The sequence below is a fragment of the Pinus tabuliformis genome, chromosome Q (genome assembly GCF_031772625.1).
Source record: "Pinus tabuliformis cultivar Carrire ecotype Pingquan chromosome Q, CPIR1, whole genome shotgun sequence".
NCBI classification, from domain to species: Eukaryota; Viridiplantae; Streptophyta; class Pinopsida; order Pinales; family Pinaceae; genus Pinus; species Pinus tabuliformis.
In genome coordinates, this window is record NC_142296.1 from 537,481,810 (window position 1) to 537,494,427 (window position 12,618).

Here is a 12,618-nt window from a genome sequence, read left to right on the forward strand (position 1 = left end):
CTGGTCAAAGCCATTTTAATTTCTTCGAATGCTTGTTTGGCTTCTACTGTCCATTTAACCTTTGAATCCTTTTTTAACATGTTGTTCAACAATCTAATCAATTCAGCGAAATTAGTTATGAATCTTTTCAAAATGTTAATCTTCCCTAGGAAAGCTTGAAGCTCTTTGACATTTCTGGGGTGGGGGATTTGCAAAATAGCTTCAATTCTAGAAGGGTCAATTCTGATGCCATCTTTGGAGATAATGTGGCCTAACAATTTGCCTTCTTCTAGACCAAACACAGATTTTTTAGGATTTAATGAAATACCATATTCTCTGCATTTTAAAAATACTTGTCTCAAATGATCTAAATGTTGTTGGTCTAATTTGGAAAACATAGTGAGGTCATCTAGATATACAACCAGAAAACCGTGGATTTCTTTGGCAAAAGCTATGTCCATTGCTTGTTGAAAGGTTGCCCCTGCATTCTTAAGTCTGAATGGCATTTTAACATATTTGAATGTACCCCATGGTGTTGTAAACGCAGGTTTTCCTTAATCATCAGGATGAACCAGAATCTGATTAAAACCCGAAAACCCATCCAAAAGTGAAATCCTAGAAGCACCTACTACCCTTTGTAAAATATGATCCATCTTGGGTAAAGGGTAGTTGTCCTTCAAAGAAACCTTGTTTACATTTCTTAAGTCAACACATAACCTGATTTCCCCTGTTTTCTTCCTTGTAGGCACTAAGTTAGATACCCACTCTGAAAATCTGATTGGAGCAATTATCCCTGCATCATGCATTCATCTGATTTCTTTTTCAATTAAAGGAAGCAGTACAGGGTTGATTCTTCTGAGTTTTTGTTTGAATGGTTGTTGCTTTTCCTTGAGGGGTATTGTATGCTGAATTACAAAGGTGTCATAAGACTTCAGGTCTTCATAGCTCCAGGCAAAAACATCCTGGAATTCTTTGATCAGTTCAACATACTTAAGCTTTTGATCAGGGGGCAAAGATTTGGACAATTTTATCATTTTTGGGTTTTGTTCAGTTCCTATGTTGTAGTCTTCAATGTCTACTTTTGGAGGTTCCATCTGGGGTTTCTTTGGAATGTCATTGAAATCAAAGAGTTCTTCCAAATGAGTTAATCCTTTGGGTAAATGATTATCTTTCAAATTGATAATTTCGAATTCTCCTTCAATAATCTCATCAACGTCTGTTTCTTTGAGCTCTTGTATTTCCTCTTTGATGAATTTTGTTGGATGAAGAATTTGATTTGTGTTTTTTGCTGAAATGTTTGTTTGTATCTGATTTGTTGGATCAAACTCACTAACCGCGTCTTCATCTGCATTAGTGCTAGAAAATTCTTCTTCAAGGGTCAAAAAATTGTTGATCTGTTTATCACTTTCAAACACCTACCAGTTCTTCAAATTATCAGGTATGGCTGGCTTGTGTCTAGTTTCTGCTGTGAATTGATGATTTGGTTCAAATGGTAATTTACAGGTGTTGGCAAACATTGCTAGGTTGTGAGCTTACAAGTTATGTTTTCTCGAGATTTTGGCAAGCTGAGTTTCCAAAAATGTGTCAAGAATCTCTATGGTTGTTTTTTTGTATTCTTTTAATCTGGGATCATTTGTCAAGAACTTCCCTTTTATCTGTTGAATGATTAAATCAGAGTCTCCTAAGACCGACACTCTAGTTGCTACCAATTTCTTCAACAGTTTGAGACCTAGCAACAGAGCTTCATATTCAGCCATATTATTGGTGCATCTAAAGTTTAACCTGTAAGCATGACCTTCAGCATGATTGTTTTTAAGGTTGTGCACCCAGACCCCTGCCCCTGCTCCTAATTTGTTCATTGAACCATCAAATTCTAAGTTCCAAAGTATTCCATGTTTATAATTAGTATCTGGAGTTTCAAGGATCTGTTTAGCAGGGAGATCTGGTTGTTCAGATTGTTTTGGTTTATCCAACGTTTCATGATTTTTAGAGATCTCTTGGATTCGGACACTAGACTTTTCACTTGTTGTTTCTTCTGTTTCATCTGCCAAAACTTTTATTTCATGTGGGGGATCAATTTCAGCATTGTACAGGATAAAAGAATCCATGTCTGAATGTACTGAGTAGATAGGGACATTTTGAGGTTTCTTTTGACTACTTACCACATATGTCATTAAGGTTTTTCTGTATAGTCTCTTTGGTTGACCAAACACTGAAATAGTAGCATAAGACATGTCTAATTGTAGAGATCCTTGAAGCTTTTCACCCCAAGATCTAGACAATAACATACCATACATTGGTGGAATATCAGCTACTACTATGTCCATAAAAATGGTTTTGGTAGGATATTGGACAAGTGACACACATAAATCTTTGATTAAACCCAAACATTTGACCTGACTTGAATCAAAAGATAAAAGATCTTTATATGGCCTGGTTATGTCAAGGTCAAGTTTGTCCATTACAGATTTAGGCATTAAGTTATGGGAAGCACCAGAATCGAACATGGCATTATGAAGTATCTTATCATGTATTTTTAAAGCCACATAAAAAGGAGGAACTTGTCCCTCCACTGTTTTTCCATTTACTTCAGGGCCAAATATCAGTTTCAGCTGGTCATCAAAAATGTTTACTGAATCTTCGCTGACAGAAATTTTGAGTGATTTGCTGATTTGACTTCTGTATACATCATGTTTAGCTAATTCAAATAACGGAACAGCTATCTTTATTTTGCCTACTTCTGTCTCAAGATTGAAAGGTTTTTCGGTCTCAGTTCTTGTATTTCGGACAGCTGAATTTTCTGTGTTTTTCTCTTCTTCAGGCGTGGGATTATATGCTGAACTATTTTCCAAATGATGTTCTAGAGGCCGTTCTTCCTTTTATTTAGCGGGAATAGCAGTGGAAGGTTGTCTGTTAGGTGGCTAAATGTTTGATATGTCTTCGACAGTTGGGTTATTTGGGTTAGGATCTGTCTTAGAAAGAATATGTACGAGGGTGTTATAGATCTTACCTTTTTTAGGCTGATTGGTATCTTTCTGTTTGCTGATTTCAGGGACATCAATTCTTCTGCTCCTCAGATTGTATTGTTTATGGACTTCATAAATGGTTGTATCATATCCCTCCCTAAAGTCAAATGATTCACCTGACTGAGTTTGGAATTGTTTCACAGTGTGAGCTTCTTGATCCTCTTGGGTCAAGAAAACTTGTTGTTCATTGTTGAGTCCCATCAAATTAATTTGAGTGTCTTCTGTTGGCTCATCAGAAGTTGAGGCTTCAGCATAATTCTCTTGAAATGGGGGCCTGATATTATGGTCAGGCCCTGTCTTTCCAATGTTAGGATTTTGATTCTTCCTAAAATTTGGATTTCTTCCCACATTGTTTGGTTGACCATCCCAAGGGGATTTTCTCTCGATTATTTCCACTCTATCTCTCGGTTGATCCATTCCGTTAATAATAACATCTAATTTCTATTCAAAAGCAGAAGGTTCTTCTTTGAAAGGGGTCCTTCTTTCAGCTCTAGCTCTAGATCGTTTAGATATCAGATTGGCCTCAACACTGACAGTTATGCTCTGCATTTCTTCTAAGTTTCGAGGGGCTCTTTCCCTAAGTTGGTATGCCATATCAGAATCAAATGCATCAGGGAATTTGATGAAGGCCAAATCAAGAGGAGGTCTGAGATTCTGAGGAATAGCATTGTAGATATTGTTGAATCTGGTACTATAATCTTGGACAGTTTCTTGTGTGCCTCTTCTTAGGTTCTTGTTGGAGAGGTAAATCCCCTCTGCGGACAGAGGCGATCCCACTAGCCCAAAATGGGTCTAGCAACAATCAATTAATGCTACCATGCAAGTTCCTAGTTGCAAACTGAAAGTGGATTATGAGAACCAACCTGGAGTCCAACGCTAGTGTCGTAGAAGAGTTGATACTCCCGTTCCCTTGCTCCGGCAGATCACGATCCTCACGATCTCCGCGAATGGATACCTGCACATGCAAAGAACGAAGCGAATACAAGCATAAAATCCACTAAATACAACTATATATCAGTCAGAAAGGATATAGATCAAACATTATCATAACGAACAATAAGATCGGAACCATAATGATAGTCTTTCATTAATAAATAATCAACAGAGAAAGATACAACCAAAGTTCTGACGTTGAATCTCTCCTCTGGCTGGGCGAGCAGCTATATATGTCTTGCAATAGACCTTTCTCTCTCAGACTTCCGGCAGCATAACCTCCCTATGCTCCAAGACTCTTACTATCACTCAGGACAATCGTTATCACTACTACCCAAAAACCAACTTGTCAAATGCATGAGGACAGACTTTTATAGATGGAGAAGGGGAAGAAAATACAATGAATCAAGACACCCATTATGGATTGGCATTATCTCCAAAAAGCCGCTGTGGATAGATGTAAGGGATAGATGATGAATCTCGACATCTAGAAGATCAGCTTTATCCTCAAAAGACTTCATGACTTGAAGGGAAAAAACATCTGGGCGCGTGTTTGTTAAAAATCTTTTCCAAACTCGGTTGGCGCGGGTGTTACTCTAAGACAGAGCGCCAATGGGCGCGCCTTCTTTTGAGGATCTCCCTCATTGGCGCGGGTAGTACACTGTGGACCCGTGCTAATGGAAAAAGGGCACTTTTCAGGGATATTTTGCAAGAGGTGTCTTCAGGGCACATGAAGTCCATACTTAGGGGAACATAATGCAAGTGTTTTCAAGTTATGTCACTGCTCACAGGTCCCGGAATGAGTCCTCCAAAGTACGGGAAAGGGGTAACAGGGATGGTGACCAATGGTGACAAATTACTGTGTAACAGATGCCCCCTAAAGCATGAGGCCCGAGAGAGAGAGAGGGGTGAAATGCTTTACAAGAACACATGTAGCTGCCACCGAGATTCTGCATCGAGAGATACAACTGATAGCTCAAGTACATGATATATGTGGTATGGTCGCAACCATCCACAAGAGAGTACATAATAATCTAGATCCATAGTATGGGCGCAGCCATCTGGTTAGGATCAATGAATCAACTCAGGTATGGTTGCAGCCATCCAGTGAATGAGTCATGTAACAAGAATCACGCCTCGATTACAACAGACAAAATCCAGGGTCTTGCGTTCCATCTCGACCCAAACAAAAGTACAAGTTCAAGCATGCGAATATATGAGCTGAAGTCGAACATGCATGAACATCGTCTGATTACCAGTCAATATTGAAAACTGTTAACAGACACGAGAGGTACCACCAATAATGACAATGGCCCTCAAGGTACTATAGCTACAATCTACGGCGTGCGAATTAGTGATCTGGCGTCGAACACCCGTAGAATCATTCGATCGGAGGCCAATGATGAAAACCTCACGTCGAACGCGAAGAAACTGCCATTGAGGCATGCAGGCTCCAAGGCACCGGAAGGGAGTCTCTAGATCAGCTTCCTGGATAATGAGCTGAAGTCGACACGAAGTGACCTTGATCGAAGGTGGGCAATAATGTTTCCCACATCATCGACACGAGACAGAGAGATAATGTTGTGAATCATGATTATGTGAGCTATCAGGGGGAGGTTGTTTTTCTGTAGAGGTCAACTTCTCTCGAACATATCGGCGGCACGACAGTGGAATTGGCAGTATTTGACATCAATGGATCAGAGGTCATGGTGACGAGGCAATGAGCATATGAGAGGTCAAACAGGATTACCCAAATCCACGGAGGCAAGTGAAAAATGAGATGAGATATCCCCACCCAGACACGAAAGCAGACAAGTGCCATGTTCAAGAGCGACATACTGCCGACACGACAATAATTATGGTTCCATTTTCCCCCGCCATTTCTGGCGAGTACCCCAATTATTTTTAACAAGCTTGATGGGGATAGCATATGCTTGTGGTGCGTCATTTCGACAGAATCCGATGTCATCAGGTTTTAACGAGTCTGAAAAAGGAAGAACTCGACGTCTTTTCATGTTTAGAGAGTTTGAAAAGATAGCAGAAAAGGAAACTCCAAGGGTGTCCTTTTTCGTAAAGTTGTGTCTCTCAAGCCCGAAAAAGTATAAAACAATGCTCGAAAGAACCGCCCGACCATTACGATCGAGGAGTACTTTTCATAAATAGTGATTTCAACCTGAAAAAGTAAAAAAGCGATCAAAACCACGTCGTTTCATAACCATTAACGAGTCTGACACGACAAAAACCCAGTAATCTTTTTATGTTTTAACGGTCAACAAAAAGAACTTAAAACGACCGCCTCTTATTAACGTTTAACGAGTCAAGAGGGAAAACTCGGCAATATTTTCGTCTTTAAACAGTCGGAAAAGAGCTGAAAGCAGACCTCCATTTTTATTCTCTTTAACGAGTCAAAAAGGGAAAAAATACTCGGCAATCTTTTCATATTTTATGAGTCAGAAAAGAGCTTAAAGGAGACTCGTCCTAGAGGAACGAGTGGTATAACGGGTAGCAACCGGTTCCGGCAATGGTGGAACTGCTCAAAACATGTAATGGTCAAGAGGTTGGCTAATAAAAACCACTCATCGCTACGGTTCCTCAAGAAAGGATAAACAACCAAGTGAAAGCATATGATCGGCCAAAGAGATGGTGGCGATGGAATGAAACAACCAAGGCTCATCTAGCAGAATTTAGCAGATAGGCAGCAGTCACGAGATGTAAATCAGATATGGGTTCATTTTTACACAAGCTTCAACCATGAAGAACTCTGCTTGGATTCGGTTTCATGTTTACACAAGCTTGAAACGAAAAACTATGCTTGTTATAAGTTCGCATGCCCCCAGCATGATAACGCAAATCGAGGTACATGCCCCCCAAGCTTCATTGCATTCAACGAGGTGGATGGAATGAAGGTTCACTCTCGAGATCTGTGAAAGACTTGACTTGTATTTTACGAGATCTTAATCAAAAGACTCGATTTGGAAAGGGAGTTGTTTCATTTTTTAATGAGGTTGACACAGTAAAAGAACTATCCTCATAACCCTTGTTTCATTTTTTTAACGAGCTTGACACAAGACAAGGAACTATGCTCCGCCCCAGACCCAGTTTCATTTTGAGGTCGAAAACAACCATATGGGCAAACCGATGGCTAACCCAGGCAAAGACAAAGTTGCCATATACGGAGCACCGACATTTCCAAAAGAAGGAAATGGACTAGGGTTTCCATCCGGGGGAACACCTTGGCTGGTAGACTCGGGGAAGGATGCCATTGAAAACGAGAAAGAACCCTACTCAAGCTAACGCAAACAAGATCTAACTGGGTAAATGTGAATCGTGGCCGAATAGATTTTAAGACGCACAGACTTAACTTGACCTTTTCATGTTTTAAGAGTCGAGAAAAGGACAAAAAGGTGACTCTAGTCTCCTTCGAATGTTTAATGATCACGAAGTGACAAGACGCTCACTGGCACCTTTTCTTTTAAGGAGTCTGAAAAGGATCAAAAGTGACGACTCTGGAGACTCTAGGCAAAGGGTTTACCAAACAATCCGTAAAACTGCTTATACACCTTGGCAATCAGATGAAAACCAAGGACTTCCCGTACGGCAGTCAATCTTTCCGAATGCTGTGTTCAGTGCATTACGGCTTGTAAGGCGGCAGACACGGCTTCCTGTGGATAAAGGATGATAACCTAGTGGGGTCTCCACATATACTCGACGGTACGTGGGAGCACAAATCCGTGCTAGACCACTACCGAGTCACAAAAGGAGGAATCACCCAACCGTAATGTGAAACAATAGTGACTAGGTTTAACGACGCCGAAACACGTCTCTAGCCTAGACCTCTAAAATGTATGCGTTAGGTTCCAATGCGTTGTTAGATTCATTCGGTTTATTTTACAGTTGATCTTCAATTAGGTTTCAGTTTTTAGGTCCTACCATATGTGATCTCTCAGAATTTCCTAAATGCAAACTATATGCCAAAATATATCATTCCGTTCAATGAATGCTAACTACAGAAGAGTTGAGATTTTTCAAACAAACAAAATGATCACCAAACAATCAACAAAGATCCTAATGCAGCTAATAGCAATAAATGAAACTTTTTTTCTTTTCTCTTTTAAAAGTGACTAATTGCCAATAACAATAAATTTTAACTAATATAATGCAAAAATATCATTTGTTTTTTTTCTTTTAAAATGGCATAATGCACTTAAACAAATCTCGAGAAATATTAACAAGCGTAAACAGGGAAGTTTCACTCAAGGCAAATAGAACCAAGTCTGAAACACCAAGACAAATTGTCAAAACAAGGAGAATCACAAAGACCTCAATGAACCATGTGATCTAAGCTCAAACGAAGTCAAGAAAAATGCAAACGAGGTAGAGGTGAATTGCTCGAAGCACAGAATAATAAGTTTTAACAACCACTAAACAAGTGCGGAAAACAACCAAAAAGTTGACTGGACAATCAAAGAACCAAAAACTCCCTCGAAAGGCTCGATATACAAAGCCACTAGATGCTCTAGGGCTGGGATATAAGATCGATGGAAATAGGAAAACACCCGAAGGATAAAGGTAAAAAACCAGTCAAACAGAGTTCTGACACACTCCAGTAGCTGAAAAGGATGTAAAAAGACAGAAATCTGAGTTTAAAAAGCTTCCAACAAACAAACTGGCAAAGTTCACAGGACTGGCGCGACTGTCAGCCTGTAACTAGCGCTATTAAGGAATTAGCGCGAGTTGCTTTTGTGCAACATGCGCCAACTGGCGCGACTGTCAGGCAGAAAAACGCGCTAATAAAGTTTGCTGGCCTAAAAAATAAAACAAGCAGTCCAAGGTCTGGTCGACAGTATTCAGACAGATCAAACAGGAAGAAACAACTTGAAAACCAACCCAGAAAGCTTATTTACGCAAGCAAGCAAGAGAAAACCAAAACACAAGACAAACTCTAAGCTGTTCGGTTCGTAAACCAAACCGGAGATTGACTGAAGTGGCGTTGATCTACTTCGCTAATGCAAAGCAATAGCGTTTCGAAGGCTGCCTGGCCGTGCTTCAGGCTCCGTCCAAGGTTTATGAATCAAACAACAAATAGCTTTTCCCCAGTGGAGTCACCAAATTGTTGGAGAGGTAAATCCCCTCTGTGGACAGAGGCGATCCCACTAGCCCAAAATGGGTCTAGCAACAATCAATTAACGCTACCATGCAAGTTCCTAGTTGCAAACTGAAAGTGGATTATGAGAACCAACCTGGAGTCCAACGCTAGTGTCGTAGAAGAGTTGATACTCCCGTTCCCTTGCTCCGGTAGGTCACGATCCTCACGATCTCCGCGAATGGATACCTGCACATGCAAAGAACGAAGCGAATACAAGCATAAAATCCATTAAATACAACTATATATCAGTCAGAAAGGATATAGATCAAACATTATCATAGCGAACAATAAGATCGGAACCAAAATGATAGTCGTTCATTAATAAATAATCAACAGAGAAAGATACAACCAAAGTTCTGACGTTGAATCTCTCCTCTGGCTGGGCGAGCAGCTATATATGTCTTGCAATAGACCTTTCTCTCTCAGACTTCCGGCAGCATAACCTCCCTATGCTCCAAGACTCTTACTATCACTCAGGACAATCGTTATCACTACTACCCAAAAACCAGCTTGTCAAATGCATGAGGACAGACTTTTATAGATGGAGAAGGGGAAGAAAATACAATGAATCAAGACACCCATTATGGATTGGCATTATCTCCAAAAAGCCGTTGTGGATAGATGTAAGGGATAGATGATGAATCTCGACATCTAGAAGATCAGCTTTATCCTCAAAAGACTTCATGACTTGAAGGGAAAAAACATCCGGGCGCGTGTTTGTTAAAAATCTTTTCCAAACTCGGTTGGCGCGGGTGTTACTCTAAGACAGAGCGCCAATGGGCGCGCCTTCTTTTGAGGATCTCCCTCATTGGCGCGGGTAGTACACTGTGGACCCGCGCTAATGGAAAAAGGGCACTTTTCAGGGATATTTTGCAAGAGGTGTCTTAAGGGCACATGAAGTCCATACTTAGGGGAACATAATGCAAGTGTTTTCAAGTTATGTCACTGCTCACAGGTCCCGGAATGAGTCCTCCAAAGTACGGGAAAGGGGTAACAGGGACGGTGACCAATGGTGACAAATTACTGTGTAACAGTTCTCATACTTTGATAGAATGTGTAGAGGATCTTTCTTCTTTTCCCATCTGTTCAAGAAGGTCTGATAAAGATCTTGTGGGTCATTGATACTGTTCGCAGGGGGGACTCTAAACCAGGTTCTAGCATCTCCAGTCAAACTTTGAACAAATACTTTCATTCTAACATCATCATCATCAATCTCATAGTTTTCGAAATAGTCGATCATTTTCTTGGTATGTTTTTGAGCTGTGTAAGTGCCAGTACCGTAAAAATAGGTGATTTTACTTTGATAATCTTGGGGCATAGCCCCTGGATTGGCGGGTAAGTTTAGGGAGTATATCTGTTTGCCATGATTGCAGAGATAAATGTGACAACTGGAAGAGTAGGGACAACAGTAGGAATCTATGTTGTGGATGGAGGAGTGGAAAAGGTAGCTTGAGGTGTTGATGGTGAACTTGGAGAAGCTGCAGCAATGACAGAAAATTTTGGTGTTTTTTCAAAGGTAAACTCAGATTGAATGGAGTTCTGCAAATGTTTGTCAAGGTGTGAATTAGCAGAATTTTCTTGGCTCTCCTGCCTCCTAAGGATCCTAGAAATCAGATTAGGATTTTCATACACACGTGGAGGATTAGGATCAGGATTTGATCTGCTATAATGAATCTTTTTCGAAGCCACTTTCTAGGTATGTTTTTGGTTTTTCTTGGAATAGGTTTGACAATACAACTTTTAACAGACTCTTCTAGGAAATTTTAGATGTGTTAGTTTTGAACTATCCTAAAGATTTATTGAAAAGAGGAACTGATCAAGTATTTGAAACCAACTGTTTAATATATAAACTAGACCGGAGATAGACTGAAGCAGCATTTATTTACTTCTGCAATTGCAAAGCAAAAACAATTTCAAAGGCTACCTGGCTAACTTCAAGCTCCATCTGTAGCTTATGAAATAAATAATAGTAATAAACATTTATTCAGGTCCCCAGTGGAGTCGCCAATGATGTTATCACTCAAGTTGTTCCCCAAAGTTGTAATAAAGGGAATATGGCCGAGGTAACCACAGACCAATCTTTTAGATATAGACTCTAGCCAATCTACATCCAGATAGGGCTCTCTCTTTATGATTTAGCTTTGTTTTTTAAGGTATTAGGCTAGTTATGAAGTTCAAGGGTTTTGTTTTGAGTTTGGGTGGTGAGATTCAATAGAATAGTGAGGTAAAACAGAATAGTTCAATCCATTGGGCATGTTGGAGTCAAAAGAGATGGCTTTCTAGATTTGGTTTCTAATAGAGGATGGCATCACAGAGCAAGGTACTCAAACATGGAACAATTAAATACTAGAATCAGATGGAATGTACTCAAATAGATGAAGGGAAATTAAGAATCCTTCAACATATTGACAGAGGGAAAATGGATGATTACTGTTAAGAAGCAGTTAAGAATTCCTTAGCAAATAAACAGATGAAAGAATCAGGAAACATGAGCAATTAAGAATTCACTATTTATACTAATTCTGAAGAAAACACAGAGAATAATAAAGACTAAAAACAGAGTGCAGTTAAGCAAATTCTGAATTAATCTTTCTCTTTATCATTCAGATCATGAAACATAGATGACATAATAGACAAGAAAACTGTAAAACACAAGATATAAGGGTACTTATTGATCCATAGGTTGATTCAAGAATTTTGTGACAGGTCTTCTACATCAATTCTTCATCCAGTAGGCCAGACAACAGTTTGATCCCAACAGCTTTTTATTCCAAAGGTTTCAATATTACAGCAAAGTCTAAGGAAATCTACATAGACCCAACCTCTTCAAAACTCTGATGAAGGGGGTATTTATACAAAAAAATATGTACAACAGATATCTCATAAAAGCTCTAAGATAATATCTAAGTTTAACCTAAAGTAATTTACAAGCAAAGTAGAAACAGCTAACTTATGTTGTGCTAGAAGCTGGCTCTTTAGTGTTTGGCTTGCAGGTGTCCTTTGTAGCTCTGTGCCGATTGTTTGTATTAACTATTCTTTAACTTCTGATCTTCTTCTCTTAGTCGGCTCTGATATTCATTAATTCTGATTTGATTTGCCTTTAATTCTGCGTTGATACACTTTGACTTGTGATCTGATACACTTTAATGCTTGAACTAATATTCTTTATCACTGATCTGACCCCCGCTCATCGCTTTTCTAGCAAAAATAAGACTACAACATGTCCTCTCACTGCCTTTCCTCTGGTAAATGATGTCTCTGCAGGTTCCCACTGGCTAGGGTAGCGCATACCTCTGTTCATCCCTTTATTTCTTTTTCTGTGAACTCGGAGTACTTTGTTTGCTTTAAACTATTCTAGAGAGGAAAACTACTCCATGTAGTCTGAATGACTGGCTGCGGAGTTTGTTGATGGAGTCCTTCCTGGTCGGAGGCGGTCGAAATGGCTGAAAACGCAATCTTGGTCCCTTTTACTCTTGAAGCGCACGAGAGCACTGAATGAAAAAACATAACAAAATGACTTGTTCACCCTTTTAA